The sequence below is a fragment of the Gigantopelta aegis genome, chromosome 11 (assembly GCF_016097555.1).
Source record: "Gigantopelta aegis isolate Gae_Host chromosome 11, Gae_host_genome, whole genome shotgun sequence".
Classification (NCBI taxonomy): Eukaryota; Metazoa; Mollusca; class Gastropoda; order Neomphalida; family Peltospiridae; genus Gigantopelta; species Gigantopelta aegis.
This window is the reverse complement of record NC_054709.1, coordinates 25,583,401-25,600,558: the sequence shown is the minus strand read 5'-3', so window position 1 is coordinate 25,600,558 and position 17,158 is coordinate 25,583,401. Positions and strand designations below refer to the sequence as shown.

Here is a 17,158-nt window from a genome sequence, read left to right as displayed (position 1 = left end):
TTTTAATTAACTTAGGCTGGCGGATCATATGTCCGTAAACTGATTCATTTATGGGATTCGTTTAAACGCATGCATTAAACTGATTCGTGAAATCATGATATATGTAAAGCTAGTGACATATATGTCCGTACATTGATTCGTTTTCCGGATCCGTTTAACGCATGTGTCAAACGAATCCCGACAAACCATGACACATATATCCAAACTCATGTCCGTGAAACCAAGGATTCTGGAGGAAAACTCTCAAGATTCCCACACAACTTAACACCAATGATACCAAGTGGAAACTGATTTTATTATGGTCTAAACCACAGGAATACATAACACATACACGTATACAAAGTAAACTGGTCTGATATGGTCTCATGTTTGACCTCAGGTCAGAGAACCTGACACGGTGCTAATTGTGAGTCTTCACAGTTAAATGGTAAACAATTTCCCAGCCATTGTTAATCCCAACCCGGAGACTAGAATACTACACTTTCCTAATACAGGGTATTTCCCAATATGACGTCATAATATGGGAATCCTTGCTCCTTTAACGGTGCATAAACGGAGCATTTTCAAACATTGTCCGAAACGTGCGACAATCGGATCCGACAAATAAACGTTACGGACATATGTGTCGGTCGTCATTAAAACCATTGATTCGAAATCATCCGCTATCGGATGTGTTTTATAAACAATAAACGGATCGTTAAGGGATATATATATTATGTGTCATTAGGTTAAACTACAGAAATGTGCGACAATCGGATCCGACAAATAAACGTCACGGTAATATGTGTCAGTCTTCATTAAAAACCATTGGTTCGAAATCATCTGTTATCGGATGCGTTTTACGGATGATAATCGGATGCGATAAAGGGACCGTTAACGGATATGTGTGTCACTAGATGTATCTGTGATATTTATATTTTTTTGCAGAGCTCATTGCACTGTGTTTTAATTAAAAAAATTAATTGTTATATTGAGTTGGCAATGACGCCATTCAAGAACTTACGTTTCGTACCCAGTATCCGATGTATTGTTTGTGTTTGGGTGTCATTAAACATACATACATCTATTGTTCCATTGTTCCGTTTATTCATTCATTCATTTATTCATTTATTTATTCATTTATTCATTCGTTCATTCGTTCATTCATTCATTCATACATTCATTCATATATTCATTCATTCATTCATTCATTCATTCATTCATCTATTCATTCATTTACTCATTAACTGATGCATCTATTATTCATCCATTCATTCATTCATCCATTCATTCATTCGTCCATTCTTCCATTCATTCATACTGGCTGCATTGCAGTTAAAGGGTCATTGCCCATGCCACCCCTCCACCCCTTCCCCCACCCCGACGCTTGTGTCGAAGTATTTGATGACAGCCTTTGATATGATGGTTCTGGCTAATAAAATATTTCTACGATTAAACTTACATATTAAATATATGTTCTTGTTTAGAATATCATTATAGGTATATTTAATGTGTTTCTGGTCGTCTTAATGTTTGTAAGAAACCCAAACTGGATTTTATCTTCAAATAATTTCGTACGTACGAAAAAAAAATATTTTAGGAAATAAAATGAAATTTAATCTAGTATAAATATTAGAACGACTAGAAACACGTTTAATATACAGCCACTAATATTTTAGGCAGAAAACTATATTTGATATGTAATTACAATCGTTAAAACGTCTCTGTTAGTTGATAACATCTTAAAAATTGCCACAAACTTAGGAATGTCCCTTTAAGAAAACGCCTGAATTGTGAGAGAATGTGGACACTAAAATCCTGTAGCATGCTTGATAAGATTGATATTACACCATTACAGCAACCCACCGTGGGAATCAGCCGAAGTTTAATCCAGTTTGTAGAAAGCGCTATTCAAAACGAGTGTGTGAAATGGGATTGGAGAACGAGTCTTTCAACAAACTCATCACAATTCACAGGTTACAGATACATGGTCATACCTTAAAGGGACATTCCTGAATTTGCTGCATTGTAAGATGTTTTAAAGGGACATTCCTGAATTTGCTGCATTGTAAGATGTTTCCGACTAATAAAATATTTCTACGATTAAACTTACATATTAAATATATGTTCTTGTTTAGTATATCAGTGTCTGTATATTCAATGTGTTTCTGGTCGTCTTAATATTTGTAAGAAGCCCAAACTGGATTTTGTCTTCAAATAATTTCGTACGTACGAAAAAATATATTTTAGGAAATAAAATGAAAATTAACCTAGAACAAATATTAGAACGATCAGGAACACATTTAATATACAGCCACTAATATTCTAAACAACAAAATATATTTAATATGTAAGTTTAATCGTAGAAACATTTTATTAGTCGATAACATCTTTAAAAATTGCAGCAAACTCAGGAATGTTCCTTTAAAGAAGGAACGAAGGAAATGGTTTATTTAACGACGCACTCAACACAATTTAATTACGGTTATATGGCGTGGGACATATGGTTAAGGACCACACAGATATTGGGGGGAGGAAACCCGCTGTCGCCACTTCATGGACTTCTCTTTTCGATTAGCAACAAAGGATCTTTTATATGCACCATCCCATAGACAGGATACCACATACTACGGCCTTTGGTGTACCAGTCGTGGTGCACTGGCTGGAATAACTTAAAGAGACTCGTGTCAGTTTTCGTCGATTGATAAGATGAAGGAAAAAAAGTAGTTTTTTTGTTTTGTTTTGTTTTTAAATACCATGGTGCATATAAAAGATCCCGCGCTGGTAATAGAAAAATGTAGCGGGTTTTCTCTCTAAAACTATATGTCAAAATTACCAAATGTTTGACATCCAATAGTCGATGATTAATAAATCAATGTGCTCTAGTCGTGTCGTTAAACAAAACAAACTTTTAGAGAGGGAAAACACCATTTGGAGCAAGATACCTTTTATATGCAACATCCAACAAAAAGGATAGCACATACCACGGCCTTTGATATATGAGTCGCGGTGCACTGGCTGGAACGAGAAATAGCCCAGTGGGCCTACCGACGGGGATCGATTCCGAACCGGGTGCGCATCAAGCGAGCGCTGTACCACTGGGCCAGTACCTATCAACCTTATATGTAATTATGTCCTTTGACTTCACCGAGGCCGGTTTAAAAGTACAGTAATGTTGCCCTTTGACTATGACATTTTCACGCGTTAGTCGCCGATAACCTTGAGACATAGATGCATACATATAGATATTACTCTAATAATGACATTGAAGACACACCAATATCGCGCAGGAAGACGCATGAAACGTTAATGACGTCAAAATATTAATCGCATCAGTGGATTTGCGTTAGCCTCGAGGGCCGTCGTCTGCTTCTAACAAACGTGTAACGACGTCGAGTCTTTCTCAAGTGAAGTGGAGAGTTCTGTGTCCAGATCGCTCGAAATACAAGGCTCCTAGACGCGATCCTAACCAGAGAACTCGCTCGTTTATGTTCCCCCTTCCAACGATCTCTGCTTCCATGAATGGTTTATCAAATGCGGTGGTATGTGCTATCCTTACAGTCTTAAAGGCGCAAACCCTAGTTTTAGTTTAATAGGAAGATGGGGTCCCCATGCATACTGTTGAATCTCTGCTACCATCCTATAACCTGTGTTAAAGGCGCAGACCCTAGTTTCAGTTTAATAGGAAGATGGGGTCACCATGCATACTGTTGAATCTCTGCTACCATCCTATAACCTGTGTTAAAGGCGCAGACCCTAGTTTCAGTTTAATAGGAAGATGGGGTCCCCATGCATACTGTTGAATCTCTGCTACCATACTATAACCTGTGTTAAAGGCGCAGACCCTAGTTTCAGTTTAATAGGAAGATGGGGTCCCCATGCATACTGTTGAATCTCTGCTACCATCCTATTACCTGTGTTAAGGGCGCAAACCTTAGTTTCAGTTTAATAGGAAGATGGGGTCCCCATGCATACTGTTGAATCTCTGCTACCATCCTATAACCTGTGTTAAAGGCGCAAACCCTAGTTTCAGTTTAATAGGAAGATGGGGTCCTCATGCATACTGTTGAATCTCTGCTACCATCCTATCAATCTAATTAAAATTGCCATCCTATAACCTGTGTTAAAGGCGCAAACCCTAGTTTCAGTTTAATAGGAAGATGGGGTCCTCATGCATACTGTTGAATCTCTGCTACCATCCTATCAATCTAATTAAAATTGCCATCCTATAACCTGTGTTAAAGGCGCAGACTCTAGTTTCAGCCCGTAAAAATGGACACTAAGTTTAGTTAATCTACAAACCTGAAACACATATTTGGATATGTTTATAACAGAGAGAAGCTAAAGTCTGTGATGTTTAAACAGGGAAATACAGTCAAAAATAACTAGAGCTTGTCTAATTAACTGTTACTTCTTACACGAACGTTCATTTTTAAAAACTAGTGTATGTCGCTTTAAGATCGCCCGAATTGCGAGCGCTCTATGGTTTGAGTTATGCTAGGATCAGACTGTCAACTGTCACAACGAAGTTGGCCAACTCAACGGCTGCGTTGTAATTTCTCCAACTCCCGACTTAAGACGGGTGCGCTCAGATTCACAACTAATTGGGTTATACGAATATAATCGAGTTGTAAGAGCGCTCAGCCTAGCAATTGGACAGTCGTAGAAGTCGTGAGAGCAGAAGGTTGGGCAACTTTGTGCTGCCATTGGAAGTCTCAGCCTAACATTAGATCCAGTCCTAATGTATATTATATTTTAGTATATGTGGCTGCAGCGTCCCCGCCCTCAGCTTTGCTTTTAGCAACTGAGGGGTCATTAAACATATAGTCATTCCACTTTCGGTCGACGTAATTGGAAATGTTATTTTCACCGAGCTGGGCGATTTAAAAACGATTATTACTTAAAGATCAGAAACTGGGGTATTCTGTTCTATTCTCAATTTATGATCGTGCTTATATCCAATTAACGTTCAAGTATTCTGTCTTGGTCACACACACACACACACACACACACACACACACACACCTCTCACCTATCTGGGCTGTCTGTGCAGGACAGTGGTTAGTTGTTAGTGAAAGAGAAGAGGGTGTAATGGTCGTACACCCACCAACTGAGTCGTTAGGACTCGCGCTGGGTGGGAGCTGGTACCGGGATGCGAACCCAGTACCTACCAGCCTTATGTTCGATGGCTTAACCACGACATCTCCGAGACCGGTAAAACTCGGATAACTGAGAGTTTTTTTTTTTTTTTCATGCAGAAACATCTGCCATTTTGGGATTGGAGAATGACTTGCACTCTTGAGGTGATGTCGACGATTTTACTGACTCAACAGGCTAACTACAGGTATTACTAAACCAAATAACTTCCGGCTGGGTCAAAGTTCGAGGTGCACCCAACTTTTGATAGAGAAGTGGACACCACAAGTCCTGTGATCGGTGATCTGGGTAAAAAAAAAATCAATTTTATTTCATCTGGTACCACTGTGTCAAGTAGCCTTGTGCGTGAAACAGGGGTACCTTTGTACTCGGTTTTTGTGCCGAACTAGGAAAGTTATAGGCCCTACCCGTTATCTCAGAAATGAGCAGCTTGACCCTTATTTTTTTCTGATTCACTTTAAGGGTGAGGGGTGGTAGTATTTATATCCGTGGTGTTTATGTTGATTGATACGCCTCAGGTAAGAGTTTTAGCCACATACGTTACTATTGTCGTCTATGGGATTTGATTTGGCAGCACACACCCTACAGATCGGATTGCAAGAAGGAAATGCTTTATTTAACGACGCACTCAACACATTTTATTTACGGTTATATGGCGTCGGATTAAAAAAAATTCATTGTAAATCTAATCTGGGCATAACCCAGTGACTTTTTTTTATTGCATTATCTAATCTGAGCATAACCTAACTAACTTCTGTGATTATATTATCTAAACTTAGACTCAAAGCAGAGGTACTAAGTTAGATATCTGACCGTATCCCGCCCCCTCACTTCATTTGACCAGTCTGTGCAAGACAGAGGCTAGTGATTAGATATTTTATTTTATTTTATTTATTTATTATTTTATTTTATTTTTATCTTGACACTTCAGTACAAGATCTTGGTTAATGTTACCGACAACACTAGAACACACTGAATTATTATTCATCAGCTATCAGTTGTGAAAACAATTTATCATTCTATATATAGATGATATTTCATGTGTTTTTTGTTGTTTGTTTGTGTGTTGTTGGTTTTTTTTTTTTTTTTTTTTTTTTTTTTTTTTTTTTTTTTTACAAATATGATTTATATCTCATCGAGTGAAGTTTGTAATTATATCTCACGAGTCGCGCTTGCAAATTTCACGAGATGAGATATAAATAATATTTGACAAAAAAAACAAACACAAAAAAACATACAGTTTTCTATTTATTATATATCTTTTGGCAGTTTACCTTTATTTTTAAAATGCCAGCAACAAAATAGTTTAGGTTTTTTACAATGAAGATAGCACTTTCTACAGTGACGATAACACATTTTAGAATGAAATAGTGACATTTTCACTCCAAAATGTGTTATCGTCACTGAGTGACTGATAACACTTTTATTTCACTGATATTTTAAGATATTCCACTAAAAGTTATATAATAAATTCACGGGGAAAAAGCTCCTGGGCATCATTTAAATCTCAGTGTATTTTTTAAAATGTCAAAACCTTTTGTTCACTGTGCATTTATTATTTATCTGTTAAAAGTACCGTGGTGTAGTCTGGTTTTCTAACCTATATAATGTATACCTTATTAGCCGTAAACATACAGTTCATAGGCATTACAGACATTAAAATATAATGCATTTATCATTAAAGCCGCACGCCCTAGTTCCATCCAGCGAAAATAAATTATAATTTTGGTTAATCTACAAACCTGAAACACACTTAGATCACGTTTTTATCAAATGGAGTGAAAAAGCAGGTTTTATATCGATAAATACCATGGGAATCCCCATGTCCCAATTGCTTGAAATAATTTTGAAAGTTAGTATTCTGATTTCACCGGTAGATGTAGCTCGAAGCACAAAAATGCCTATGTCACGACAAATTTCACAGAGTGCGCACAGACTTGGGGTGCGTTCCTTTCACCTCTCCTGGACATGTTCCAACTGTTCTGTCCTGGTTGTATCCCCTCTCCAGATATCGTAAGACGTAGCAAAATTATTGGTTTTAAGGGTTTGTAACGTTTTGTATTGAGATACTTACTTGTCTGAACTTTATTGTTAATGAAAATGTTTACGAACTGTGAAGAAAAATCTCACAAATGAACAACAAGCAAACGACAACAAATCGGATGTTGATTGCGCGAACCGTGCACGAGAAAAGAAACCGAACCAAAATGATAACGGTCACGTGGTATACCAACGTCTGTGACATTGAAATGGGAATATCCCCTCTAAAAATAGATCAGACCTTTTTTCTCAGAGGCACGTGGCTTTTTAAGAAATGCGAAAAAATGCATTTTGTGGTATTACAAACACCAGGATTACCAGGATTACCCAAAAAACCCACTTCAGGTGAATGGAAATGTATATTCTAAATAATAAACGGTAAGTAAAGTGCAATTTTATTTGTGAAAAATGGGTTTAATAGCGAAACACAACGGCGTAATGGTTAACAACTAGGGCGTGTCCCTTTAAAAGGGGAAATCGATTTACATTGTATAGAAAGTGATGAAATATTCACTATAACATGTAATAAACATTATCAGTATACTAAAGAGTGTATATAATAAAGAGAATGTATATACTCCACTTACGTATTATCGTGTCTCCGCGTGGCTGCCCTAGTACATATTTACACAATGCTATTAGCCGCGTAACATTATCCATGGACAATAGCTGTGTTAATTTAAAAGAGGATGATCTGGTGTAATAATATGGTGTTATGCATCTGGTTGTATTGTAGAAAGGGCAGACCAATTTGGCAAAACAAAATTTAATATTATTATTATATAATCTTTATTGTCCCAGAAGAATATGCAGCGTTAGGGTTGGGGTCCAAAATTACTACAATATATAGCATATATGTTAGTAGCAACATATACAGGTAATTACATAGACATATGTAGTACGAAGAAATCGTCTTTAAACTCCTCTAACCGGCCTCGGGTGGAGTCGTGGTTAGGCCATCGGTCTACAGGCTGGTGGGTACTGGGTTCGGATCCCAATCGAGGCATGGAATTGTTAACCTATATACCGACTCTAAACCCTGAGTGAGTGTTCCGCAAGGCTCCATGGCAGGTGTAAACCACTTGCACCGACCAGTGATCCATAACTGGTTCAACAAAGGCCATGGTTTGTGCTATCCTGGCTGTGGGAAGCGCAAATAAAATATCCCTTGCTGCTAATCGCCATGTAGTGGCGACAGCGGGTTTCCTCTCAACATCTGTGTGGTCCTTAACCATATGTCTGACGCCATATAACCGTAAATAAAATGTGTTGAGTGCGTCGTTAAATAAAACATTTCTTTATTTTCTTTCTTTATTAGCCGGAAACGTACAGTTCATAGGCATTACAGACATTAAGATATAATGCATTTATCATTAAAAGGGGAAATCGATTTACATTGTATGGAAAGTGATGAAATATTCACTATAAAATGCAATAAACATTATCAGTATACTAAAGAGTGTATATAATAAAGAGAATGTATATACTCCACTTACGTATTATCGTGTCTCCGCGTGGCTGCCCTAGTACATATTTACACAGTGCTATTAGCTGCATTACATTATTAATGGACAATAGCTGTATTAATTTAAAAGAGGATGATCTGGTGTAATAATATGGGGTTTTTTCTGCCAAATTGGTCTGCCCTTTCTATAATACAATCAGTATAAAAAAACATTTTTTTATTATTATTATTATATTATCTTTATTGTCCCAGAAGAATATGCAGCGTTAGGGTTGGGGCCCAAAATGACTACAATATATAGCATATATGTTAGTAGCAACATATAACCGTAAATAAAATGTGTTGAGTGCCTCATTAAATAAAACATTTCTTTCTTTCTTTTTTAAAATCTCTAGGACACTGACTTAAATTGAAAAGAAAGCTAGGGAAGAAAAACAAAGAAAACCAAAGAAATAAGGAACGAAAGAAGGGACAGAGTTACTTCGTGCATAATTGCGCATATATGACTCTATATCCATAGATACCCTAAAGCATAAATGCATACACGTATATATTATACGTATATTCACACATGTACCGACATCTACCAGAATTTGTCTTATTGTCATATTGTCATTACTGTATGTTATTAGGAGAGGGTCTCGTAAGTTGGATAACTTGTGTCCAATCCATTTGTACATTATATGCAATAAAATATGTTTCAGTCAGGCAATCTAACAGAAATATACGGAATATATTAAATTAAAGTATTATATTTGTTCTAAAGTGTAGTCTGAATTTTATTTCCAAACAAGCTGTTCACATGTCTATCTTATCTTTAAGTCTCAATAAAATAGTGTTTGCCACGTTGCCCAATCATTATTAAATACATCGTATTTACAAGTTTTTAAAATGATAAAATGTTGCCCATCTTCAACAGCATTGGTATTACAAAGTGTACCTAAAGTGTGGTCTATACCATGCTCGGTGCGTCGTCGGCGACGTCGTAACGGGACAACGTATTGCTGAACAGTCGTAGTCGTAATTTTCGATCACGTAACCGATTGCGTGTAGTTGTTCCACCAATTGGCTTTAACTGAGGGATGTTTTAGAATCGATGTCATTTGTCGTTTTCAAATGATTCCGTAGGTGTTCTAGTCTGATATAAGCTTTTTGCAAAAGGGACGTCACACCAAATGGACCCACCGACGAGGATCGATGCCAGTCCGATCCCGCACCAAGCTATGTAATTTTTTTTATTGATAATATTAATTATGCAGTTAAAGTTTTTTTAATATTTCGAATTATTGTATATGCATTACACTATAAAATATATTGTGTTGTTAATGTACTACACTATTTCTGTATCTAAAAATTAATATTTTATAGATATTAACTCTGTATTGAAAGATATGTTTGAAACGTAGATATTTCGAATTAGTGTATATATACTACACTATATAAGATGTTATGTTCTACTGTTCTATAGTTGCCAGTTTATTGTACTATTTTTTCTTTACTGCAGCTGCACAAAATGTGTGTAAATCGCCTCCTTGTATCGCCGTATGGTGATCTGAGCGTAGATAAGGAAGGAAATGTTTTATTTAACGACGCACTCAACACATTTTACTTACGGTTATATGGCGTCGAACACATGGTTAAGGACCAAACAGATATTGAGGGAGGAAACCCGCTGTCGCCACTTCATGGGCTACTATTTTCGATTAGCAGCAAGGGATCTTTTTTTATGCACCATCACATAGACAGGATAACACATAAGTGGACACTCAAAGCAAGCTGTTGTAGTGCACGCCTATCCTGGTCACATCAAGTGCTCTTTTTTATATACACGTGTATTTCCGCTGACAGGACAGCGCATACCGCGATGGTAAAAGTACATGTAATTGCATATGGTGAGGAAGTAAAGTACATCTGCGAAAACAAAAGGACGGAAGGAAATTCTATCTTAACGAGAATGGAACACGATCTAGTAATAGATTGGTAACTAGTTTGCGAGTAGCTATCCATTGAGTTCTCCGGTATTTTAAGACCACGAAGTGAAGAAAAAATCGGTCTTTGATTATTAGCGAAGGTCAAGGCTAGTCTGAATGACACAATTACGTGATAACTTAAGAGGATAATGCGAGACTTCTCGATTTAAGTTACGTTCGTAGTTGACCTCCAGGGGTCATAGTCAGTAAGATACATGGGTTTTAAATGGTTGCTGTTTCACTTAAAGGAAGAAAATTATTTATTTAACGACGCACTCAACACATTTAATTACGGTTATATGGCGTCGGACATATTGTTAAGGACCACACAGATATTAAGAGAGGAAACCCGCTGTCGCCATTTCATGAGCTACTCTTTCCGATTAGCTGCAAGGGATCTTTTATATGCACCATCCCATAGACAGCATAGCACATACCACGGCCTTTCATATACCAGTCGTGGTGCACTGGCTATAACGAGAAATAGCCAAATGGGCCCACAGACGGAGATCGATCCCAGACCGACCGCGCATCGAGCGAGCGCTTTACCACTGGGCTATGTCCCGCCCTGTTTCACTTAAAGAAACAAGTGTTTTATTTAACGACGCACTCAACACATTTTATTTACGGTTATATGGCGTCAGACATATGATTAAGGACCGCACAGATTTTGAGAGGAAACCCGCTGTTGCCACTCCATGGGCTACTCTTTCCGATTAGCAGCAAGGGGTCTTTTATTTGCGCTTCCCACAGGCAGGATAGCACAAACCATGGCCTTTGTTGAACCAGTTATGGATCACTGGTCGGTGCAAGTGGTTTACACCTACTCATTGAGCCTTGCGGAGCACTCACTCAGGGTTCGGAGTCGGTATCTGGATTAAAAATCCCATGCCTCGATGTGATCCGAACCCAGTACCTACCAGCCTGTAGACCGATGGCCTAACCACGACGGCACCGAGGCCGGTGTTTCACTTAAAGAGACAATTCCTGAGTTTGCTGCATTGTAAGATGTTTCCGACTAACAAAATATTTCTACTATTAAACTTACATATTAAATATATTTTCCTGTTTAGAATAGCTGTGTCTGTATATTCAATGTGTTTTTGGTCGTCTTATTATTTGTAAGAAACCCAAACTGGATTTTGTCTTCAAATAACAATAACATATTTTAGGAATTAACCTAGTAAAAATATTAAGACGATCAAAAACACTAATATTTTATTTTATGAAAAAAAATAAAAAAATATATATATATGTAATTACTACCGTTAAAAAGTTTCTTTTAGTCGATAACATCTTAAAAAATGCAGCAAACTCAGGAATGTCCCTTTAACGTTTCACAATGCAATGTGTATATAAACATGAAAACTGGGCAAAGATGTCTAGAAAATTAAACTTAGCCTTAATAGTTAAAATAACCTAACCTAAAAGCCAATAACGTTTGTTTTCTATGTTTGGAAATATGGATTTTTCTTTTCTTCTTTTCTCTGTGTCTAGCTGTTTAAATTCTCTTTTATTATATATTTATTCTGTCATTAATTTTGTGCTCCAAATTTGACTGTTTCAATTAACTAGTAATTTTATTGAATGCGCTTTATATTTATGTATCTATTGTAAGATAATGATTTCAGGGCCCCAACCCTGACATTATCAATACATAAATATCTTGGGCAATAAATATATTTGAAAAAACAAACAAAAAATCCCCACGATATTCAATAAAGTCAATGAATGAATGAATGAATGAATAATGAATGAATGAATGAATGAATGAATGAATGAATGAATGAATTAGGACCACGTTGTTTCGTCGGCGACTTGGTGATATAATATAAACTAATTTGAGAAGTGCTAACACGCAGACACAGACAGACGGGCACACGCACGCACACACGCAGACACACATACACATACACACAGTACCCCCCCCCCCCCCCCCCCACCCCAACACACACACGCATACAAAAAACAAAAAAACAAATGAACAAACAAATGAACATCTTTTTAAACGTAATTCTTTTCATTTTCCTTTCAACGTATTTTCGTTCTTATATCCCATTAAGGTTCAAGCACGTTGTCCTGGGTACATACCTCAGCTATCTGAGCTGTCTGTCCAGGAAAGTGAGTTAGTTGTTAGTTGTTGGTGACAAAGAAGAGGGTGTAGTGGTCTTACACCTACCCGTTGAGTCGTTAAAACTCGCTCTGGGTGGGAGCCGGTACCGGGCTGCGAACCCTGTACCCACCAGCCTTATGTCCGAGGGTTTAACCACGACACGTATTTCTAGTACACCAGTGCCGGTTAGTGATCAGTAATGGCGTGCATTTTTAGCTTACTTTGAAGAGTATTTCAAGAAGGATTACTAGCGTAGAGTTACAAAGTTCAAGGGCAAAATTCTATCATTACAATTTTTTTTATTTTTTTGGTAGAACAAAAATTATACTACTAACGTCTAACTAAAGTTCGCGGTATTCCGAGAAGAGAGTAAATTTTGTTTTATTTAACGACGCCACTAGAGCACGTTGATGTTTTATCTTATCATCGGCTATTGGACGTCAAACATATGGTCATTCTGACACTGTTTTTTTAGAGGAAACCCCCTGTCGCCACATAGGCTACTCTTTTACGACAGGCAGCAATGGGTCTTTTATTTGCGCTTCCCACAGGCAGGATAGCACAAACCATGGCCTTTGTTGAACCAGTTATGGATAACTGGTCGGTGCAAGTGGTTTACACCTACCCGTTGAGCCTTGCGGAGCACTCACTCAGGGTTTGGAGTCGGTATCTGGATTAAAAATCCCATGCCTCGACTGGGATCCGAACCCAGTACCTACCAGTCTGTAGACCGATGGCCTAACAACGACGTCACCACGGTTGGTCCGAGAAGAGAGAAACACGATATAACTCGAGTAAATATGATTATACTTTGCGAAGCATTTATGGGTTGTTAAAAAACGACAGAGTAAAAGAAAAGAAACTGTTTAGTTTAAAATTACTATTTCAAAAGACCGGCCTCGGTGGCGTCGTGGCAGGCCATCGGTCTACAGGCTGGTAGGTACTGGGTTCGGATCCCAGTCGAGGCATGGGTTTTTAAACCAGATACCGACTCCAAACCCTGAGTGAGTGCTCCGCATGGCTCAATGGGTAGGTGTAAACCACTTGCACCGACCAGTGATCCATAACTGGTTCAACAAAGGCCGTGGTTTGCGTTATCCTGCCTGTGGGAAGCGCAAATAAAAGAACCGTAGCTGCCTGTCGTAAAAAGAGTAGCCTATGTGGCGACAGCGGGTTTCCTCTCCAAATTTATGTGGTCCTTAACTATTTGTCTGACGCCATATAACCGTAAATAAAATGTGTTGAGTGCGTCGTTAAATAAAACATTTCTTTCTTTCTTTCTTATTTCAAAAGTTGTTCTTGACCAACATATTTGGTTCCCACTCCGTCTGTAGGAGGACTGCCACTTATAGCACCCGCCAGTACACACGTCAATATATTTAATATTCTTCTTCTTCCCCCCCCCCCCCCCCCCCCCCCCACTTTTTTTTTAAAGCATGGATTGCAAAAAAAAGGTGGGTATATTTGATACCTAAATAAGGGCCTCTTTAAATTGAAATCAGAATGCACGTCCTAGTTCATGCGCGATGGCAATGTGGCTCTAAATGCGGTTTTATTTTACAGGAAGAAAAGCCCGGCAAAAAATCGACTTCATATCGCGGGAGATTTAAATAAACAGAAAGAAAGTTGACGCGCGAGGCTGAAACTCGAAGCGCGCTGACCAGAGACCAGACATTTATTTTGTTTAGCCTAACCGACAGCGCTAACATTATGCCTACTACTAGGGGCAACGACGCAGAAATATGATAATATGTAAATGAAGTATATACATTATCTTCATTATACTAACAATTATTACATTAATTTTATATTGTTTTCCCCTTTTAATGATGTTTTCATAGTGGAAGATTCACAACTAGATTCAAATGTACTTTATATATTATCTGCTAGAAATCAGACCAATTAGTGTGAAACTAAATCACAGCAATCAAGACTACGGATTTTCAATTGATGCTCACAGCTGATGCCCGGTCTGCCGACAAACATACCTATTAATTATTATGTCAGCAGTTAGCGATTACAATTTATCATGTGACAAAATAATAGGATTCCCAAGGAACATTAAGACGTAATCATTTGAGCCGGAGATCCTATAAAAAGAGACCCAGAGATAGACCGAGAAGGTGAGACCCAAGAAGTCTCAGTCGCAGTGTCAACGCTATCATTCACCTAAGAGCGAATCTGTTACATCGTTATCGAACCTCGCCAACCACAATGTGTCAAAACGTAGTTACCTGATATTTTTTGTTATCATGCAACCCCTTTCCAGTTATATTTGTGTAATAGGTTTCAGTCCAAATCGGTATAGAAACTAGTAGTTTTATCGTGCAGAAACTACTTCCGGAAGTCGGACAATAGCAGGTGCCCGGAAGCATCTTGGGAATGACATAGCCAGCCTAAAAGTTATGTATTTCCAAATTTTAAATACAATATTTTTGTTATATTTCAAAGGCTGTTGTGTCACAATATTACAATTTTTGTAAATTTTACTGTGAAAATAAACTCAAGTTTACGTGTGGCCTGACGAAGATCTATTGTATACCACTGGCTGCTAGTGGCTGTGAAGCCAGACGCTGTTCCAATGTAAACATTCTTTGCAGGAAGCTACTTGCTTTTTTGTTTCAAAATGTTTAATTAAAAACGCTGGCTAATTCCGAATGGGAGCGAATAATGGCGAATTCAAAAATAAGAGGTAATTTGAAAAGTAATTTGAAAAGTGTAAATGCTATATTTATTTACGCAGATCAACAATTATTGCTGTAATTGGATGTTTGAAAGAAATAGAAAACGACCTACATGAAAATTGAGCAAATATCCGTCATGCGCACAACTCATTTCCCAGTGACCTGATATCACTTTGAATTATCAGGTAGGTAATATCAGGTCACAGGAAGCATGACTGCATAATATTAAAGCATATAGGTGGGCCTAACATTATGCCTGGTTCTCCTATGGCTCTGCCGGCTATTTCAAGGAGAACACGTAGCTAATGGAAGGGACCTTAATGAACCCTTAAACAGTTAGTACATATCTGCACTTAACCAACCTTTATGGAAAGTAATTCGATATTAATGGGCTGTAATACACGGAATAGTTCACCGATTACTAGCGGGTATAGGTTACCGACTATTTTAAATCTATCCTTAATAATGCACGATTGTAGCTGGTATGGACGAAAATGAAAGACGTTTTGTATTCTGTTTTATGACCCCAGCTTATTTTAAATTCAGCAGTATACGTGTCTTGTTATACTACCCTGGGCCCCGTTCCACAAAGCGATTTTAGCTCTAAGATCGCCTTAAGTGCAAAGCTACCTTATGCGCTAAGGTGATCTTAGTGCTAAGATCGCTTCGTGGAACGGGGCCCTGGTTAGTACATCTGCTATATATATATTTAAGAGTTTGTTTTGCTTAACGACAACACTAGAGCACATTGATTTATTAATCATCGGCTCTCTCTCTCTCTCTCTCCAACATCAGTCGTTTGTCTCTTTTAAATTGGACACAAGGTATGTCTCTCTATGTCTCTCTCTCTCCCCCCTCTTTCTCTCTCTCTCTCTCTCTCTCTCTGTTTCTCTCTTGTATGTCTCTGTCTGTCTCTGTCTATGTCTGTCTGTCTCTCTCTGTTTCTCTCTTTCCCCCACCCTCTCTCTCTCCGTCTCTCTACACCCCCCCCCCCTCTCCAACATCAGTCGTTTGTCTATTTTAAGTTGGACACAAAGTAGTTGTAATTTTAAAATGTCTATGTCTATGTCTGTCTGTCTGTCTGTCTCTCTCTGTCCTGTCTCTCTCTCTCTCTCTCTCTCTCTCTCTCTCTCTCTCTCTCTCTCTCTCTCTCTCTCTCTCTCTCTCTCTCTCTCTCTCTCTCTCTCTCTCTCTCTTAAACTGGACACCAAGTAGTTGTAATTTTAAAATGTGCTGAATTGTCGTTAGTATTCCTATCACTTCCTCTCTAACTGTGGGGTGCTGATTGGGACAGGGTAAGAAATAACCCCGATCTATCACACCCACTGGGCCAGACACCCGCCTGCTGAAGAAATCTTGTGAACCTAAAGAAAACCTCACGACCAGGAAGTCAGATACGCTAATTAGTTTCTGGAAAAAAAAAAAAACCTCACACGTAATTAGAACAAATTTCCGACCTTTTTTTTTTTTTTTTTTTTTTTTAAATCATTTGTTAAAACATCAAAGAAAATACCTAAATAAAAATTTCTATCTTTCCTTTCTTTCCTTTTTTTTTTTTTACAAGATTCTGGTCGGTTTATTTTTATTTTTTTTTAATATTCAAGGCAAAATAATCAGAAACATGTCCTACCTTTCTCAGTGAATAATGTTCCAATTTACAGACGATTAGGTTCCACAAAAAGGTCTTTTTTAACTCCAGGCTTAGTGTACCAGTCAATTTAGCTCGTCTGTTTCCAACGATTTTTGGCAG

At 37.9% G+C, this 17,158-nt stretch overlaps 1 protein-coding gene across 1 annotated transcript in view; it reads right to left on the bottom strand.

Moving 5' to 3' along the window:
• LOC121385462 overlaps positions 1-17,158 on the bottom strand; it is an 84,497-nt gene that overhangs the window by 67,059 nt on the left and 280 nt on the right. The window contains exon 1 of the mRNA XM_041516157.1: positions 17,039-17,158. This exon is cut by the window's right edge and continues 280 nt beyond it. The gene's annotated coding sequence lies outside the window, so the exon portion shown is untranslated. The remainder of the gene's footprint in view (positions 1-17,038) is intronic.